This window comes from Pristis pectinata, chromosome 7 (genome assembly GCF_009764475.1).
Source record: "Pristis pectinata isolate sPriPec2 chromosome 7, sPriPec2.1.pri, whole genome shotgun sequence".
Taxonomy (NCBI): Eukaryota; Metazoa; Chordata; class Chondrichthyes; order Rhinopristiformes; family Pristidae; genus Pristis; species Pristis pectinata.
The window spans coordinates 69594178-69612706 of record NC_067411.1 but is presented as its reverse complement, the minus strand read 5'-3'; the positions used below and the strand labels follow the sequence as shown (position 1 = coordinate 69612706).

The following is an 18529-nucleotide window of genomic DNA, read 5'->3' as shown; positions in this document are numbered from 1 at the left end:
CTGGTCATTCAAAACTGGGGTGTATTTAAACCTCTTCTCTCAAGGTAATGAATCTCTGGAATTCTCTGCCCACGAGGGTGGTGGAGACTACATCACTACATCATTAGGGAGTTGAGGCCAGCATAGATCAGCCATGATCATATTGACTGGCGGGGCAGGATTTAGGGGCCTGGTAGCCCATTCCTGCTCCTACTTTCTTGTGTTCTTTTTGTATTGATCTGAACAAGTGTCCAGACTTCCATGGGCAACAATATGTAAAATGCATGCAAACAAAAATTAGGATCAGGTATGTCAGATTCCATGACATTCACCTTTATTAATGTTCTGCATCACTGCCCAGGAGGTGCAGTTTGCCAGGACCTCATCAAGAGGGGAAAATTACTTTGCTGAGGAGACTCTACTCTCCGAGGTTCTTTGTGAGATTTTTGGTCCTATTATTATGCTTCTTGCAGGTATTATGCTTCTTGCAGGTATTATGAAATATCTTCACACATTTCCTCAGGAACCTATTACATTATTTTGTATTAGCCTTGAAAACATTTCATTTTGAGATATTTACTAAGCTCAGAAATGAGGGCTGAACAGTAACACATTTTAATATATGCAGGAGGAAGTGGAGGAGGAGGTTCTTCATGTTTCTGTTTTCCCACGAACTTGTTGGTTAATAAGTTGCGTTGAAAAGCATGGGCCTGTTTGATTGGTTCATGTGTATTGGGTGTTGTTCTTGCTTAGTTCTTTTTCTGAGCAATGTCCTGTGAAGCTTTGTTAAGCTTCCTCTCTATATCTGAGCTATATATTATGATTAACCAAACAGATATTAATTATTGAATCAATTATATTTGGGTGTCACAAACATTAGGAACATGTGACAATTTTGAGTGTAAGGTTTTCAATTTCATATTTTCAAATTTCAAGTGCATTTTTGAAGTGAATTGTCATTCCTGTGAACCAAATGCAAATTTCATTTCATTGAATTGTTCAGGTCAACTTCAACACTGCTGACCATGACCTTCTCAATGCAAGGAGGGATGGACAATAAAATAAAAACAAAAATTGCTGGAAATTCTCAGCAGGTCAGGCAGCATCTTGGGAGAGAGACACACACAGAATTAATGTTTCAGGTCAAAGACCTTTCATCTGATTAAAGATGATAGGCCTGAAGTATTAACTCTTTCTCTCTCTTTCTACATGAACGTCGCTTGGCCTGCAGAGTATCTCCGGCATCTTCTCTACTATTCCAGACTTCCAGCATCTGTGATTATTTACATGTCGATGGACAAATAAAATGCTGCTGTACCAGCTTTGCATTCAGATAATTTGAGAATTCATTGTAGCTGATGCAAAAATATGATAATTAAACATTATTAGTCTCACAGGCAGCAGTTACAAGTTATGTACGATGACAGAGCTGAATGTCCTATAATACAAATCTCAAAACATAAACAAGATTACTTAAGGTTTGTTGTTGTGGAAGGATATTCTCAGAAGTGTAAGAGTATGATTTGTTGAATTAAATATACCAGTGTAATTAAATATGATCCCTTTGATTATTTTCAATTTATTCATTTTTGGGGGGATCTAGACATTGCCAGGAAGGTCAGCATTTATATACCTATCCCTAATTAAACCTGTTGGGTGTGATAACAATTGTATTCACAACAAATTAACTATCTTTTGGGCAGATCTGCACCTTTTAAAGTTGTGAATTGGTCCGGGGATACATTTCAGGCGAGGTGTGCTTGTCGATTTTTGAAAGGAGGAAGTTTTCGAAATAAATTGACTTGGGGAAGTTAGAATGAGGACTGGACTCTAGACTGAAAGAGGAAGTAACTGCCCTTTTCTGCAGCTCTCTCTTTCGGTGTCCCAAACAACTGAAACTTCAACATACATTCGGGGGATTAAATTAAGAGTGTGGAGTGTTTGTTTCTTTTCAAAAATTCCCGCCGAAGAGTCGTTGAATCCCTCATGTTCTTCCCTAAGGGTTGTTTTGTTGTTGAGGTCTGCATCGTTATGATGTAATTTATATAATTATCAAAAACGGAACTTTAATTTGTTATCTTTTAATATGAGCCGATCGGCTGGTGACTGAAAAGCAGAATCGGCGAGAGAAGGCGACACAGAGGTAAGCACATTGGAATTAAGGAACACACCTAAGGAAAGGCTGGGGTCTATAAATGGCCCCATTTGTGTGCATTATCTTAACATCACCTATGGTTATGCGATTTTGAGAAAGCTAATCATAATTTTTAATTTTTAAAAAAGTTAATGTTGTCTTTTCCAAGTTTTAACATGTTGTATAGTATATTCACAGAACCTGCGTGTGAAATAGCGTTTACAACATACCAATTTAAACCGACTTTCCCTCTGGCACTTCTGCAGCCAGAGGAATGGGGAAGTTGGCTTGTTGCGAAGCCTTGCCCCCGCATATTGGTTCTATGGCCAGAATTAAACTGTACATTTTTTATGACAACGAATAAATTCTGAGAAGTTCTTTGTGCGATACAGTCAACTATCATCTTAGCAGGAGGACTTTGATCCAGTGCAGTTGGCAGGAGCGTTGATTGTGTAGCTAGAAGGACAAATTCCACTTGCTGTAAACTTTTGGAAGACCATGGATAGGTCTGGAAATGACACTGACGCGGACAAACCTGATGTAATCATTGAACAAACATTTAAGTGGTTGTTCCACAATATTTCCTAAGCCTCTGAGAATTGAGTATCACAATCTCAATTATATTTTAAAAGCAAAGGACTAAAAAAATGTAATAAAACAGAAAAGGGCCAACCAGTGTTAGCGGAGAAAGGCAACAAACTGGCTTCTTAGACAGCGAATTTTCGCCCACCAGATGAAGGATTAGCAGCGAGAAGTTAGCGCGACTGTTCTCTCTGATTTATTCCATGTGGCACACTTTCCGTTTTCACTTTCGTTAAATTCGTCGTTTTTTCAGGGCAGTTAATCTCATTCAGCGAAAGCGGTATTATTAGTAGTCGAACAAGTTTGTTGGAAACCAAAGTTTGGTGGGGGTGGGGTATTGTTTGGGAGGCTAGTCTGCATCATTCGCCAATCTCCTTCCAGTTAAATGTAGTTTGAATTTAATGGTTTGCTCATCGTGTGGGTCAGTTTGGGGCGCTGGATGGGAGAAGCGTTAGCAGTCAAGGTCAGAGAGCCCACAGCATTGGTAAGGGGAGGGTGAGCAGCCAGAAGTCGTGGTCACATCAGCACCAATGACATAGGCTGGAAAAGTGAGGAGTTCCTGCAAAGTGAGTTCAGGGAGTTAGGCGCTAAGTTAAAAGATATCTTTATTAGTCACACAGTGAAATGCATCTTTTGCGTAGAGTGTTCTGGGGGCAGCCCACAAGTGTCGCCACGCTTCAGGCAGCAACATAGCATGTCCACAACTTCCTAACCCGTAACTCTTTGGAATGTGGGAGGAAACTGGAACACCCGGAGGAAACCCAGGAGGTCACAGGGAGAACGTATGAACTCCTTACAGACAGTGGCTGGAATTGAACCCAGGTCTCTGGCGCTGTAAAGCATTACACTAACCGCTACACTACCGTGCCTGCCCATAAGGGACAGGACCTCCAGGATGGTGATCTCAGGGTTGCTACCCGTACCACGTGCGAGGCAAGAAATAGGAAGATAGTGCAATTTAACACGTGGCTGAGGAGATGGTGTGGGGGAGGGGGGGCTTCAAATTCTTGGATCATTGGGCTCTCTTCCAGGGCAGGTGGGACCTGTACAAATGGGACTGTTTGCACCGAACTGGAGGGGGACCAATATCCCTTCAGGAAGGTTTGCTAGTGCTGCTCGGGCAGATTTAAACGAGAGTTGCGGGGATGGGGGTGGGGGGAGGTGGGTGGGAACCAGAGTGGCAGGGCAGCAAGTGGTGTGGCTGTGGCGAAAGTAGATGTTAAGCCTATAAAGACAGAAATCGACAGGTTGATGAGCATGGTGGGACTAGTGTTCTGAGATGCATCTATTTCAATGCGAGGAGTATTGTAGGTAAGGCAGATGAATTAAGAGCATGGATCGGCCACGTGGGATTATGATGTTGTAGCCATTAGTGAGACTTGGTTGCAGGAGGGGCAGGACTGGCAGCTCAGTGTTCCGGGGTTCCGATGTTTTAGACATGATAGAGAGGGAGGTATTAAAGGGGGAGGGGTGGCATTACTCATGAGGGAAAATGTCACGGCGGTGCTCAGAGAGGACATATTGGAGGGCTCGTCTACTGAGGCAATATGGGTGGAATTGCTGAATAGGAAAGGGATGACCACATTAATGGGACTATATTACAGACCTCCCAATAGTCAGCGGGATATAGAGCAACAAATTTGTAGAGATAGCAGACGGTTGCAAGAAAAATAAGGTTGTGATAGCAGGTGATTTTAACTTTCCACATATTGACTGGGACTCCTATACTGTCAAGGGATTGGATGGGATAGAGTTTTCAAATGTGTTCAGGAAAGTTTCCTTAATCAATATGTAGAGGTCCCAACTAGAGAGAGTGCGATATTGGATCTCCTCTTAGGGAACGAGACAGATCAGGTGACAGAAGTGTGTGTAGGGGAACACTTTGGATCTAGTGATCATAATTCCATTAGTTTCACAATAATTATGGAGAAGGATAGGACTGGTCCTCAGGTTGAGATTCTAAATTGGAATAAGGCCAATTTTGATGACATCAGAAGGGATTTGGCAGGCATGGATTGGGATAGGCTGTTTTCCGGCAAAGAGATGCTTGGCAAGTGGGAGGCTTTCAAAAGTGAATTATTGAGAGTTTGGAATCTGTATGTTCCTGTTAGAATAAAGGGCAAGGCTAGCAGGTTTAGGGAACCTTGGTTATTGAGGGATATTGAGGCCCTGATAAAGAAAAAGCGGTTCATATCAGGTATATGCAGTTAGGACCAAATGAGGCATGAGGAGTATAAGAAACGCAAGAGAGCACTTAAGGGAGAAATGAGCAGGGCAAAAAGAGGACATGAGGTTGCTCTGGCAGACAGGGTGAAAGAGAATCCCAAGGCTTTCTACAGATACATAAGGAGCAAAAGGACAGCAAGGGACAAAATGAAGATCAGCGTGGTCATCTATGCATGGAACTGAGAGAGATGGGAGAGATCCTAAATGAATTTTTTGCATCTGTATTTACTCTGGAGACAGACACAGACTATAGTACGGAGGCAAAAGAGTATTGAGGTATCCGGACGAGTATCCGGATTACAGAAGAGGAGGTGCTGGGTATCTTGAGGCAAATTAAGGTGAATAAATACCCAGGGCCCAAGAAGGTGTTCCCTTGGACCTTGTGGGAGGCTAGTGCAGAATTGCAGGGGCCCTGGCAGAGATATTTATAATGTACTTAGCCACGGGTGAGATGTCAGAGGACTGGAGGATAGCTAATGTTTTTCCATTGTTCAAGAAAGGCTCTAAGAATAAGCCAGAAAATTATAGGCCAGTGGGCCTGACGTCAGTCATGGGTAAATTATTGGAAGGTATTCTAAGGGCAGGACATGTATGTATTTGGATAGACAGGGCCTGATTAGGGATAGTCAACATGGCTTTGTGCGTGGTAGGTCATGTCTAACCAATCTTAAATTGTTTTTCGAGGAGGTTACCAAGAAAGTCAATGAGGGAAAGGCATTATGAAAATACGTTTAGAGTAACTTGATAAAATTAAAAAGGAATGGGAAAGAGAACTCCAGATACTTTTACCCACAGAGACATGGAAGAAAATTCTTCAATTAGTTAATACATCTTCAATGTGTGCTAGGTACTCTTTGATACAGTTTAAGGTGGTTCACAGGACCCATATGTCCAAGGACAAGTTAGCCCGTTTTTATTATCATGTAAAGCCTATATGTGACGGATGTAATTCGAAGGTGGCTTCCCTGACACATATGTTTTGGTCTTGTCCCCCTTTGGAAAAATATTGGAAAGACATTTTTAATGTTATTTCATCTGTATTGAACGTTGATTTACAACCTCATCCTATTACTGCAATTTTTGGGTTACCAATGATGGAATCTCGCCATTTATCTGCTTCTGCTCGTCGTATGATCGCCTTTGTCACATTAATAGCCAAGCGATCCATTTTGTCCCACCACTTTTCGGTGGTTTTCTGAAACTATAGCACGTTTAAACTTAGAAAAAATTAGGAGTGGTACTGTTGATCCTTCGCTTAAATTTGAGGAAGTTTGGAGTCCACTTATTCAATATTTCCATATGATATAAGCAGACCTTTTTCAGATCTCTTTCAATAATCCTTGAATACAGAGGAGCGGAGTTTATGACATTATAATGATTTTTTTAATTGAAGAAATATCAGTCCAGTTTTTTTTTCAAAGTTTTTGGTTTCTTTTGGTTTATTATCTTTTTTTTGATTTGGGGGTTCTTTTCTCATATAATTAAATCTCTTTTCAATCTTTCCTTTTATATTATGTTCACTTAAGAGAGCGGGAGGTCTAGATTACTTTCTTTTACTCTTTGTGATTATATATATTAACTGTTATGATTTTTACCCTGATCTCTTTGCACCATGTATTATTACTGATGTTATATATATTTTGTACTAACCTGAAATTAATAAAAAGATTGAAAAAGAAAGAGGGAAAGGCAGTGAATGTTGTCTACATGGACTTTAGCAAGGCCTTTGACAAAGTCCCACATGGGAGGCTGCTCCAGAAGGTTAAGTTGCTTGGCATTCAGGATGAAGTAATCAAGTGGATTCAACATTGGCTTAGCGGGAGAAGCCAGAGAGTGATAGTAGATGGTTGTCTTTCTGACTGGAGGCCCAAGTCTAGTGGTGTGTTGCAGGGATCAATGCTGGGTCTGTTATTGTTTATCATCTATATTAATGATTTTGATGATAACGTGGTAAACTGGATCAGAAAATTTACGGATAACACCAAAATTGGGGCCGTAGTAGACAGTGAAGAAGGCTATCAAAGCTTGCAGCATGATCTTGACCAGTTCAGTAAATGGGCTGAAAAATGGCAGATGGAATTTAGTGCAGACAAGTGTGAGGTGTTGCACTTTGGAGGACAAACCAGGATAAGACTTGCATAGTGAATGATAGGGCTCTGAGGTCTGTGGTGGAACAAAGTGACCTGGGAATACAGATCCACAGTTCCTTGAAAGTGGCGTCACAGGTAGGTAGGGTCGTAAAGAGAGCTTTTGGCATTTTGGCCTTCATAAAGCAGGGCATTTGAGTACAGGAGTTGAAATGTTATGTTGAAGTTGTACAAGACGTTGGTGAGGCCAAATTTAGAGTATTGTGTGCCAAATTTAGAGTATAGGTGACCAGAACAAAATTTACAAAGATGTTGCCAGGACTTGAGGACGTGAGTAATAGGGAAAGATTGAATAGGTTAAGACTTTATTCCCTGGAGCGCAGGAGAGTGAGGCTTTTCCCCCCAAGGTTGGGTGAGACTAGAACTAGAGGACATAGGTTTAGGGTGAAAGATGAAATATATAAAGGGAATCTAATGGGAAACTTCTTCACTCAGAGGGTGGTGGGAGTGTGGAACGAGCTGCCAGCAGAGGTGGTAGATGCGGGTTCAACTGTAACATTTAAGAGAGGTTTGGATAGGTACATGGATGGAAGGGGTTTGTAGGGATATGGTCCGGGTGCAGGTAGATGGGGCTAGGCAGAAGATCAGGTCAGCATGGATTAGATGGGCCGAAGGGCCTGTTTCTGTGCTGTGTGACTCTATGACTCTAGTCGTGATGGGATTGGAGGGAGGTGGAAATACACACTGCTGCAGCAAATGCATTTGATGTTAATTAATGTTCTTGTATGTCGTCTGATTCATCAATTTGGTTTGTAAATATTGCGTGCAGTCTGACTGTTGTAACCGGAAACCATCTTGTATTGGAACAGGGACAGTGACTGGCAAAATTTTAACTCTGAGCGATTTAGGCCTTTTATTTTAAGTACTTATCATTTGCATCGCGCCCTGAACAATTTGAGCTATACCCCAAGGAAAATTCCTCACTGGTGTTTAGAGTCATTATTTTGAGGATGTGAACCCAAAAGGATACAGATTACAATTGCAGTTACAAAGAGTTTATAGTTTTACATTTACGTTGGAATGACGGGTTATTTTCTCGCTTCCTCGCTTCTTTCTTCTGTAGGCACCCAGCGAGATGAGAAAATGCCACGTTTTTTTTTGCGTTGAACGGTGACCGCACTACAAATGCACGGCAATAGTTGTGAAAGGCGTAGGGACATTTTCAGTTCGTAAAAGGCGGGCTATGCATGCAAGCCTTTCTTTGGGTCAATCTATCGATGCACAATCTATAGTGCAAACGTTGAGTTCAATGGTAGGAACATACTATTTGCGTTTTGGCTTCAAAGGAGCTCTCTCACCTTAATCTCAGACCCCAGCAGGAACCCATACATTTCGGTGTAGTGCCCAGAAAGTGCTGCACCATCACGGTGCAATCTACAGGTAAGATATAGTTGCAGTTTAGTCAGCTGAATTTGAAAGATCCAGTGACACTTTTTTTCTGCAGCAGAGCTGTGGTTATTAAGGAAACAAGAGTATTTGATTAATTGTCTCGTTGCTATTTATTGTTGGCCACCATATTATGAGAATAGTTACATTATAGAAGTAATTCCTTAGTTTTGAACACTTTGGGATTGCCTGAGGATGCATTTCCTTTTAGGTTTCTTGCCAATGTTAACCTGCATTGGGGCCCGCCTTGGCATTGTAAAAGGTTGAATATGGAAATGTTAATCTCACACATTTTTCAATTTGCATGTGAAAGTCGGGTGGCGTCAACGCAGACGGTCTGTTCAACCACCTGATCACCGGCAAACACAAACCTGCAATCCTTAGAATATGGGGACAATCTCTTCTGGATTTTGTGAATATTTACATATGTAATTGTTGGGGAAAAACTTTGTCTATCCCCATATTCAGATGTGTACAGTTTTCTCTTCAGCAAGGCGAATAGTTCTGCCCAGGTAATGAGAGTGTACTTCTGTCTGATTGCAAACCAGTCTGCATCTACCGATTTAGATCATTAGCTGCAATGTGAATCTAGCATTATAAAACGGGGTCTCGACAGGGGGTCAAAAACCAAGGGGCATACATTTAAAATAATTGGTAGAAGGATTAGAGGGAAGATGAGAAAAGACATTTTTCACCCAGAAAGCGCTGGGGTTGGGGAATTCACCGCCTGAAAGAGTGGTGAATGCAGAAATCCTCATCAGATTAAAAAAAAACTTAGATATGTACTCGAAAAGATCCAGGCTGGAAGGTAGGGAATGCTGGGTTGTTCTTAGTGCAGAATGGCCCCGTGTTGTAAGTTTCCTGTGATTCTGTCAACCCTCAATTTAATTACTCTGAGAAAAAACACAGCTCATTTTTAGCATGCCAGCTTGTTGTATGGGACAGAGTGACCTGTGTAAACTGAAATGACCTTGGGAGAGGGAGCAAGGTGAACTGGTGAAATCCTGTCCACCTCTGTGTAATCCAGGCCTCCAGCCTGTCTCACTGCTCAACGATGATGTTAGGCTGGAAGTCATACTGCACTGCCTGCAGGAGTTCCTCCGCGTACATCTCCAGCCTCCGCGTACATCTCCAGCCTCCGCGTACATCTCCAGCCTCCCCGTCATCTTGTTAGTTAATGCTGAGGAAAACCAGTTCCTATGATGTTGATGTGAGCCCTTTATCACTGTATAAATAATTCTGGCTAGTCGTGCATTGCCTTCCTCCATCAAGTATATAAAACTGCTTAAGCGCTGATTCATTCTACAGAGTCATGATTAAACAAGGAATAAGAAGTCCAAGGTTATTTCCTAAATTGGGCATGAATGTAGAATCTGAGGAAAATAACAGAAGTTAAATTTAGCTGACAGTTTGCGTTTTGCAATATTTTAAGAAAATGGAAGTGTGGGCAGGTGGATTGCAGGATTTTTTTGGCACACAAGATCATTTAAATATTCAGTGAATTTGTTTTAATGCTACATGACCTGTAAGTTTTCAGTGAATCTGATTTAAACAGAGCAGGTGCCATGTATAATCAGTGAATAGAAGTCAATGTACAGAATTTGTATGTTCTAGAAAAGCATACTTGTTGATTTTAAACTAAAATTTAAAAGCATATTTTTCCATTATCTAGAACATACTTGGAGGTTTAGCCATTGATATTGAATTTGCAAGGGAGCGTGAATTTATTCCACAGCTTCTACTCCTATGATGGGTAACATTAGGCAACTGTTAGTTTAATGGAAGTAATCTATACTTTGACAGTTTGGATAGAAAATACATTTGCATGATAAAATTATAAGCTAATTCCTCAATGAATAGAAAATCTACTGCAAAAACTTCTGGTGTATAGTATATTCCTTTAAACATTAAATTAATAAGCATTTTCTTTCATTTTTGATGATTTATTAGATATGGCAAAATGATGTGTGTAAACTGGAAAATTTCCACCAGTCATATGATGCAACTAATATTGGAAAATAAGTGTGGTCAATAAGAAAAGATATCACTAATTTATCACTATTAATTTTTGTGACTGACTCTTTTTAATATGATGCCAATGTAATCACTTTTTAATTTACTTGTGATTGGTACCAGTGGAATGGGATTTTGTTTAACTATATTGCAGAAGAACACAATATGAAGCTTACACTGATAAATTATTTAATGACCACTTATTATGGAAGTCTTTTAACAAATCATACAATAATAATGTTTTAGAAATACGATAATGCTTTGCTTTTGGTTTCATTCTCAGGACAAATCATAATTAACTTTACAAAATGACTATTGTTCTTAAAGCTGAGGAATAATTGAGTTGTCAATTGTAAATATAAATACAGATGGATATAACTGATATCAATACTACAGATTTTAATAGTAAATTGCAAATTAATTTACATTTGATTAGTGGGTTATGTAATAAAAGATATGAAAGTATCCTTACAATTGCAATTAGGAATGACAAGGACACTGATTGTCAAAACAGAGAAGCTGAGACCAATCTTAATTTAAGGTTTATGGGATAGACAGCTTCTTGAAATCCATTGATCTTAAAGTATGAATTTTAATGCTACTGAAAGTATCACTAAGTAATATCAATAATTGCTTCTACATATTTTGTTATAAAAGTGATATTTTACTGTGAACATTCTCATTTGCAGACAGTTGCATATATTTTTTGAATGTCCTTACAACAAAAGTGTTTTAAAAACACCAACAAAATTTTCAGTGATTTGTTTGTTGAAATTAACATGGAGTTGACCTTTCATGCCTGTTTAATACTTGGATGAGCATTAACTTGCGTGAAATTCAGCTTTTGTTATAATTTATTTTCCATTGCATTACATGAATGATGGGAATTAGTGTGTTATTATATCAAAACCTGACCATTAGATATTCTAAAAATATTGCAATTATTTTGATTTAATGCAACTGGATGTCATTGATTAATAAAATATGTGCAAAGTTGTCTAACAGTGTTAATGTGCTAGACACAATATATTTTTGATATTGTATAAATGTAACATTTATCCTTAAAAAATCTCCTTAATTGTACCGTACAATTAAATAACTTTAATGAGAGGTAACTAAATATTATTTAAGTTAAATGTGCATGTGCACCTTCCCTTACTGTGCAATGGTATTTGTACAATTTGCTCCCACTATTTATATTCAGATATTTCATTTTGTTTTACTAAATATGTTCCAAAAGATTTTAAGTTATTACATGTCCAAAGAAATTTTTATTTTATATTGGGAATAGTTGTTCCTCTATGTGCAATTGTTTTTATGTATATATGATTCAGTTTATTTTCATTGAGAATTTAACTACACATATAAGCCAAATTTAAGTTGCCATCAGCACTGTTCTTACTAACACTTAACACTTGCTGTCACTTTTTCTTGATTCATTGCAGTAGATTAGGTAAATAAAAAGATCCTCAAAAACTTTTGCTGATCCGAAGAGTAAATATGAAAGAAATGTTTAGGGTGAAGTAGGAGATTTATTTACTTTTTTTTTAATGGAATTACATATACCAATTATGTTTTATTAAAGGCTGCAGTCCTTTCCTGTCCTCATCCCCACACCCCTCAGAGCCCTTAACAGAGCTAGAAATCCCGTAAGTCTCAATCAGCCAGAGGCCTTGTGGTCTTTCCATTGGGCCAAAATGTCTCAGGCTAACCTGGATCACTGGAAGATGGGGCCACCCACCAATGCAAAGACCAGGAGATATGTCTCCCAGTGCACACTTGCCTCACTTCCTATTGGGTGTTTGGAAGATTGGCAATTCAATGATCATCAGAGGTTTTTGCTAATCCTCCCACCTTCCAAACTGGAATGATAGAGGGGAAAAAAACTTCAGATGATGTAAGTCTGAAATAACAACAGAAATGCTGGAAATACTCATAATTCGGCAGTATATGTGGAGAAAAACAGAGCCAACGTTTCTCCATTTCTCTCTTCACAGATGTTGCCTGATTTGCTGAGCATTTCTGTTATTTTCTGTTTTCGTTACAGAAATCAGAACCATAGAACAATTAGAGCACTGCAGGAGGCCATTTGGCCCATTGTTTTCAGGCTGGCTCTCTACAAGGGAAACTCACTAGTTCCATCCCTTCGCTCTATCTCTGCAACCATGCAATTTTTTCCTCACCATATATTTATCCAATTCCCTCATCAAGGCTACAATGGAACCCACCTCCATCACATCTGAAGGTAGAGCATTGCAGATTCTAACCACATGCTGTGTAATAGAAGTTTTTTTTTCTCATATCACTCTCTTTTTTCCCCTTTATTTTGTATCTGTCACCTCTAATCCTTGACTCTTCCACTTTGTCCAGATCCCTTTTTACTTTATATACTTCTATCAAGTCTTACCTCAGCCTTCTCTTCTCTAATCTGTCTTTGTAAATATAGTCCCTCTGTCAGGAACCACTCTTGTAAATCTTTTCTGGATGCTCTCTTATACCGTCATTCTTCCTGTAATGTCGCAGCCAGAAATGAGCACGAAGTTCACTGCTGCTTCTCAGTTGTAGAGATCAATTCCCTGCCACCATGTTTAAAACAAAATACAGTGAAAACAGGAAGATTATATTGTATTGCTATTGCTTTTCAAATTATATTTATGTTGTCAAACTGAGATTTAAAGTTTAGATGCATTGCAATAGTTTTGAAGCTGAGCATAAGCCTGGAGTCTCTTGAATCTACAACGATGATGGTGTTCTTCCATAATCAAGAGATTTTGGACTTGAATAATAACTATGTTCCAGTCTGTATTTGATTCAAAAATTGCAGCAACAAGGACCTAAACTGTGTTGTGAATCAATCACTTTGTTGTCACTGAAACTTTTTGAATATACCAACATGAACCTCATAGTTGGAACCAAAATAGCAACCCAGGCCAGTGTTAAAACAAGATTTTAACCTGTTTATTTCCTTTGTAACGCCGTAAAGCTAGGACATGTCGTTTCTCAAATATACTGCAACCAAAATAATGTACATGTTTTGAGTCCCTTTGAATTTTGATGCACAAATAAAATTGATCATCTCATTTGTAAATGTGAATAACAGCAACAAGGTTCAGACAGGGCCCGTGAGGAATATAGGGTAGCGAGGAAGGAACTTAAGAAAGGGCTGAGGAGAGCTAGAAGGGGACATGAAAAGGCTTTGGCTAGTAGGGTTAAGGAAAATCCCAAGGCCTTTTTCAAGTACGTGAAGGGTAGGAGGATGGCTAGGGTGAAGATGGGTCCGATTAAGGACAAAGGTGGGAGAATTTGCCTGAAGGCGGCGGAAGTGGGAGAAGTTCTGAATGAGTACTTCTCTTCGGTATTCACCAGGGAGAGGGGTCTTGATGACGCGGAAGGGAGTGCTGGTAGGGGTAATGTTCTCGAGGTTGTTGATATCAAGAGAGAGGATGTGTTGAATTTGTTAAATAATATCAAGACAGATAAATCTCCGGGGCCTGATGGGATTTTCCCCAGGCTGCTTCGAGAGGCTAGGGAGGAGATTGCTGAACTGCTGGTAAGGATCTTTGAGTCCTCGTTGTCTACGGGGGTGGTGCTGGAGGATTGGAGGGTTGTGAATGTGGTCCCCTTGTTCAAAAAAGGTAATAGGGATAGGCCAGGGAATTATAGACCGGTGAGTCTCACGTCTGTGGTGGGTAAGCTGTTAGAAAGGATTCTAAGGGATAGGATTTATGAACACCTTGAGAATCATGGACTGATTAGGGACAGCCAGCATGGCTTTGTGAAGGGAAGATCTTGCCTCACAAGCCTGATAGAGTTCTTTGAGGAGGTGACCAGGAAGATTGATGAGGGCAGTGTGGTGGATGTGGTTTACATGGATTTTAGTAAGGCATTTGATAAGGTTCCTCATGGTAGGCTTCTTCAGAAGGTCAGAGGCCAAGGGATCCAAGGAAGCTTGGCTGTGTGGATTAGGAATTGGCTTGCATGTAGAAAGCAGAGGGTTGTGGTGGAAGGAATGCCCTCGGATTGGAGGGCAGTGACTAGTGGTGTCCCGCAGGGATCGGTTCTGGGACCTCTACTTTTTATGATATTTATAGATGACTTAGATGAGGGGGTGGAGGGCTGGGTTAGTAAGTTTGCGGACGACACTAAGATAGGTGGTGTTGTGGATAGTGTGGAGGGCTGTCGGAGCTTACAGAGGGATATTGATAGGATGCAGAGCTGGGCTGACAAGTGGCAGATGGAGTTCAATCCGGAGAAGTGTGAGGTGGTACACTTTGGAAGGACAAACTCCAGGGCAGAGTACAGGGTAAATGGCAAGGTACTTGGCAGTGTGGAGGAGCAGAGGGATCTGGGGGTTCATATTCATAGTTCATTGAAAGTTGCCTCACAGGTGGAAAGAGCAGTTAAGAAGGCCAATGGGATGTTGGCTTTCATAAGTCGCGGGATTGAGTTTAAGAGCCGCGAGGTGATGATGCAGCTTTACAAAACTCTAGTTAGGCCACACTTAGAGTACTGTGTTCAGTTCTGGTCGCTTCATTATAGGAAGGATGTGGAGGCATTGGAGAGGGTGCAGAGGAGATTTACCAGGATGCTGCCTGGATTGGAGAGTATTGAATATGAGGAGAGGCTTAAGGTGCTAGGGCTCTATTCACTGGAAAGGAGGAGGATGAGAGGAGACATGATAGAGGTATATAAAATATTGAGAGGAATAGATAGAGTAGACAGTCAGCGCCTCCTTCCCAGGGCACCATTGCTCAAGACGAGAGGTCATGGCTTTAAGGTTATGGGTGGGAGGTTCAGGGGAGATGTCAGAGGGAGGTTTTTCACCCAAAGAGTGGTTGGTGCATGGAATGCACTGCCTGGGGTGGTGGTGGAGGCAGATACATTGAACAGGTTCAAGAGCTTGTTGGATAGGCATATGGAGGAACATGAGATAGAGGGATATGCGGGAGGAAGGGGTTAGGTAGGGTGAGGGTGGTCTGATGGATGGCACAACACGGTAGGCCGAAGGGCCTGTTTTGTGCTCTATGGTTCTATGGTATTCAAATTGCGTCTTTAACGCTGTGTTTCACAGGGGCATTATCAAACAAACACTAAAGGGGAGTTGAGCTGAATTAAGTTCACTGCAAATATTGGTTCTAAATAGAACTGCTGGTATTCATCCACTCACTGGTAAGTCCTATCTGCAAACATGGCCTTTACAAACTCACTAATATTACCTCCATCAAATGGGAAGAATTGTGGAGCACTGTTCTTGAATTCAGCTGCCCACAGAAATTTGTCTCCATCTTACACTTGCTTTGTGACAACACACAAGCCATGATCTAACCAATGGTCTACAACAGAGCTAATCTCGGTCAAGATCAGTGCCAAGCAAGGCTGCGTCATTGCCCTCACACTTTTCTCAGTGTGTGTTGGACCTCACTTCTGCTAGGTTTCCTGTTGGAGTGAAGTTGAGTTATAGGACTAATGGTAAACTGTACAGTCTGCACTACAGAATCAAGGTTACCCCAGTCTCTGTAATCAATCTACAGAATGCAGATGACAGTTGCCTTCAGAGGCCCAGCTCCACACCAGTGTCAAATCATTCACTGAAGCATGCGAGAGGATGGGACTTGTACTCAATGTCTGCAAGACAAAGGTTGTCCACTGGACTGCTCCTGCTGTATTTTGTTTTATTTCAAAAATAGACTTTATTCATAATAAAAAATATATACAAAGGAAGAAACGGTGCAAAACCCTTTTACATTCATGGTTGTTGCATTCAGTAGTGTAAACTTTTAAAGAAAAAAACTACAAACATAGCACCATTGCCACTCAAATGGCTCCCTGAGGTGATACCCCTTTAACTGTTTGAGGGGCTTCCCCACCCAACTCCACCCCTTCATGTGCAGTAGCGGAAGGAGCCTATTCAGTGGTCCTTCCCCACAAAGCCTTATCATTGGCTGCACCGAGCTTCAGTATGTCCCTCAGCAAGTACTCCTGCCAGTCAGCAGCATTCCCTTACGGACATCTCGCTGTGTTGGAAGACCAATAAGTTTTGGGCAGAAGAAAGGGCATCCTTCACGGAGTTGATGACCTTCCAGCAGCACTTGATGTCTGTCTCAGTGTGTGTCCCTGGGAACAGGCTGTACATCGAGAGTCCTCTGATACACAGCTGCTGGGGATGAACTGGGACACGGACCCTTGCATCCTTCTCCACACCCTCTTAGCAAATCCACAGTCCATTTCTTCCCCACCGCAGCCATCCTGAGGGCAGTGTACATTGGGGGTGATATGTCATCTGTAGAGGAAAGATCTGACTGTGAGGCACCTCTCACCGCCAGTCAAGTGAGGTCTTTGTACTTGTTCGCCAGATCTGGTGATGAGGCGTTCTGCCAGATGGTGTGAACCGTTTGCTCAGGGAACAAACCCACAGGATCCATAGTGTCCCAGTCCTGCATTGTGTGCAGGGCATTATGTGCAGGACATTCTGCACTGACCACTGCCTGATGGATTTGTGGTCAAAGGTGTTTACTTGGAAGAACTCTTCCACAAAGGATAGGTAGTGTGGCAATGTCCAGCTGACTGGGACGTTGTGTGGTAACAGGGCCAGGCCTATCTTCTGCAACACCAGGGACAGGTAGAACCTTAGCACGTAGTGACACTTGGTGCCCACGTACTTTGGGTCCACACACTGCCTGATACAGCCCACACACAGGTGGTCATCAGGATGAGGGCAACATTGGGTACACTTTTGCCCCCATTCTCTGAGGACTTCTGTAGTGTGACCCATCAGACTCGCTCCACCTTGGATTCCCAGATAAACTGGAAGACGTCCCGGGTGATTGGCAAGGCAGAGGAGTGGGAGACAGGCCACACCTGCGCCAAGTACAGCAGTCCTGAGAGCATATCGCACCTGATGACCAAGTTCTTCCCAGTTATTGACAGAGAACGCCATTTCCACAGACCCAGTTTTTGGTTTACCTTTCCAATCTGCTCCAGCCAGTTCTTGTTACACGCCTCAGCCCCTCTGACCCAGATCCCCAGCACCTACGGGTAGTCTGACCTGAAGGTGAAGGGGACGTTGGATTGGTCAGGCCAGATTGCTCCCACTCAATGACACTGCCTTCTGGCAATAAACATTAAGGCCAAGCCCCTTGAAAAAAATGAACTAATTCCCATACCTTGGCATCCACCTCTTGGTGAAGCCGGACATTGATGATGAAATTTGCCATCACCCTTAACATGCCAGCACAACCTTTGGGTGACTGAGGAAAAGGGCATTTGAAGGTCAAGACCTTAAACCTGGCATATAGCTCATGGTCTACAGTGCTGCCCACCCTCCTGTATCCTTCTGAGACCTGGACTACCTATGGCAAGCATGTCAAGGCACTGGAAAGATATTGCCATCGGTGTCTCTGAAAAATCCAACAAATTCACTGGAAGGATAAGTGAACAAATATCATAATTCTCTTCAGGGCAACTTCCCCAACACAGAGACTTTAATCACATTCAGTCGGTTTCATCAGACAGTCCCTGTTGTCACTCTGCTCCATCAGTGGACTCCATGCTATGTCTGGCTATGGAGACCCAGCTCAAATGGGGCAATCTGTCTCTGCAATCATAACATCATAAATCCTACACTAACAAGGTCTGCTGCTGAATCAGAATCCTCAATCATCACATTGGTAGAGATTTGGTGGAAAGAGCTAAATTAAGTTGTTACTCTTTGGCACACATATTTTACTTTATTTTAGTGTTTTAATGTGTTTTTTTAATGGACTTAACATTGTTTTTAATTATTTAGTGTTTTAATGTTTTTAAACATCTCTGCATATCAGAAACATTTAAAACATCTTTTCAAACCTTATTGATGGGAGCTGAGACTCAGCTCCAGTCTTGCCTCCTGCCAGGGGCTGACAGGATTTTCCAAGGTTGGCACCTCAGAAGTATGCTGCCAGAGGCCTCAAATGCCTTGTTGACACCTGAATGGGGAGTCCCAGGACAATTGGACTCATGCACCTGTACAAGGTTATTCTTCTGTGGCATTCCCTCAGGATTGAGGATGACTTGCTGCTACTCC

At 41.5% G+C, this 18529-nt stretch overlaps 1 protein-coding gene across 3 annotated transcripts in view; it reads left to right on the top strand.

The window, feature by feature from the left end:
• Window positions 1-1841: 1841 nt before the first annotated feature.
• Window positions 1842-18529, top strand: part of syk (spleen tyrosine kinase) — a 112892-nt gene continuing 96204 nt past the window's right edge. For 2 of the 3 annotated variants that reach the window (XM_052019904.1, XM_052019902.1), the window contains exon 1: window positions 1842-2122. The gene's annotated coding sequence lies outside the window, so the exon portion shown is untranslated. Of the gene's footprint in view, window positions 2123-8293; window positions 8449-18529 lie in introns of those variants that run through there. The other variant, XM_052019903.1, reaches the window with a different exon arrangement.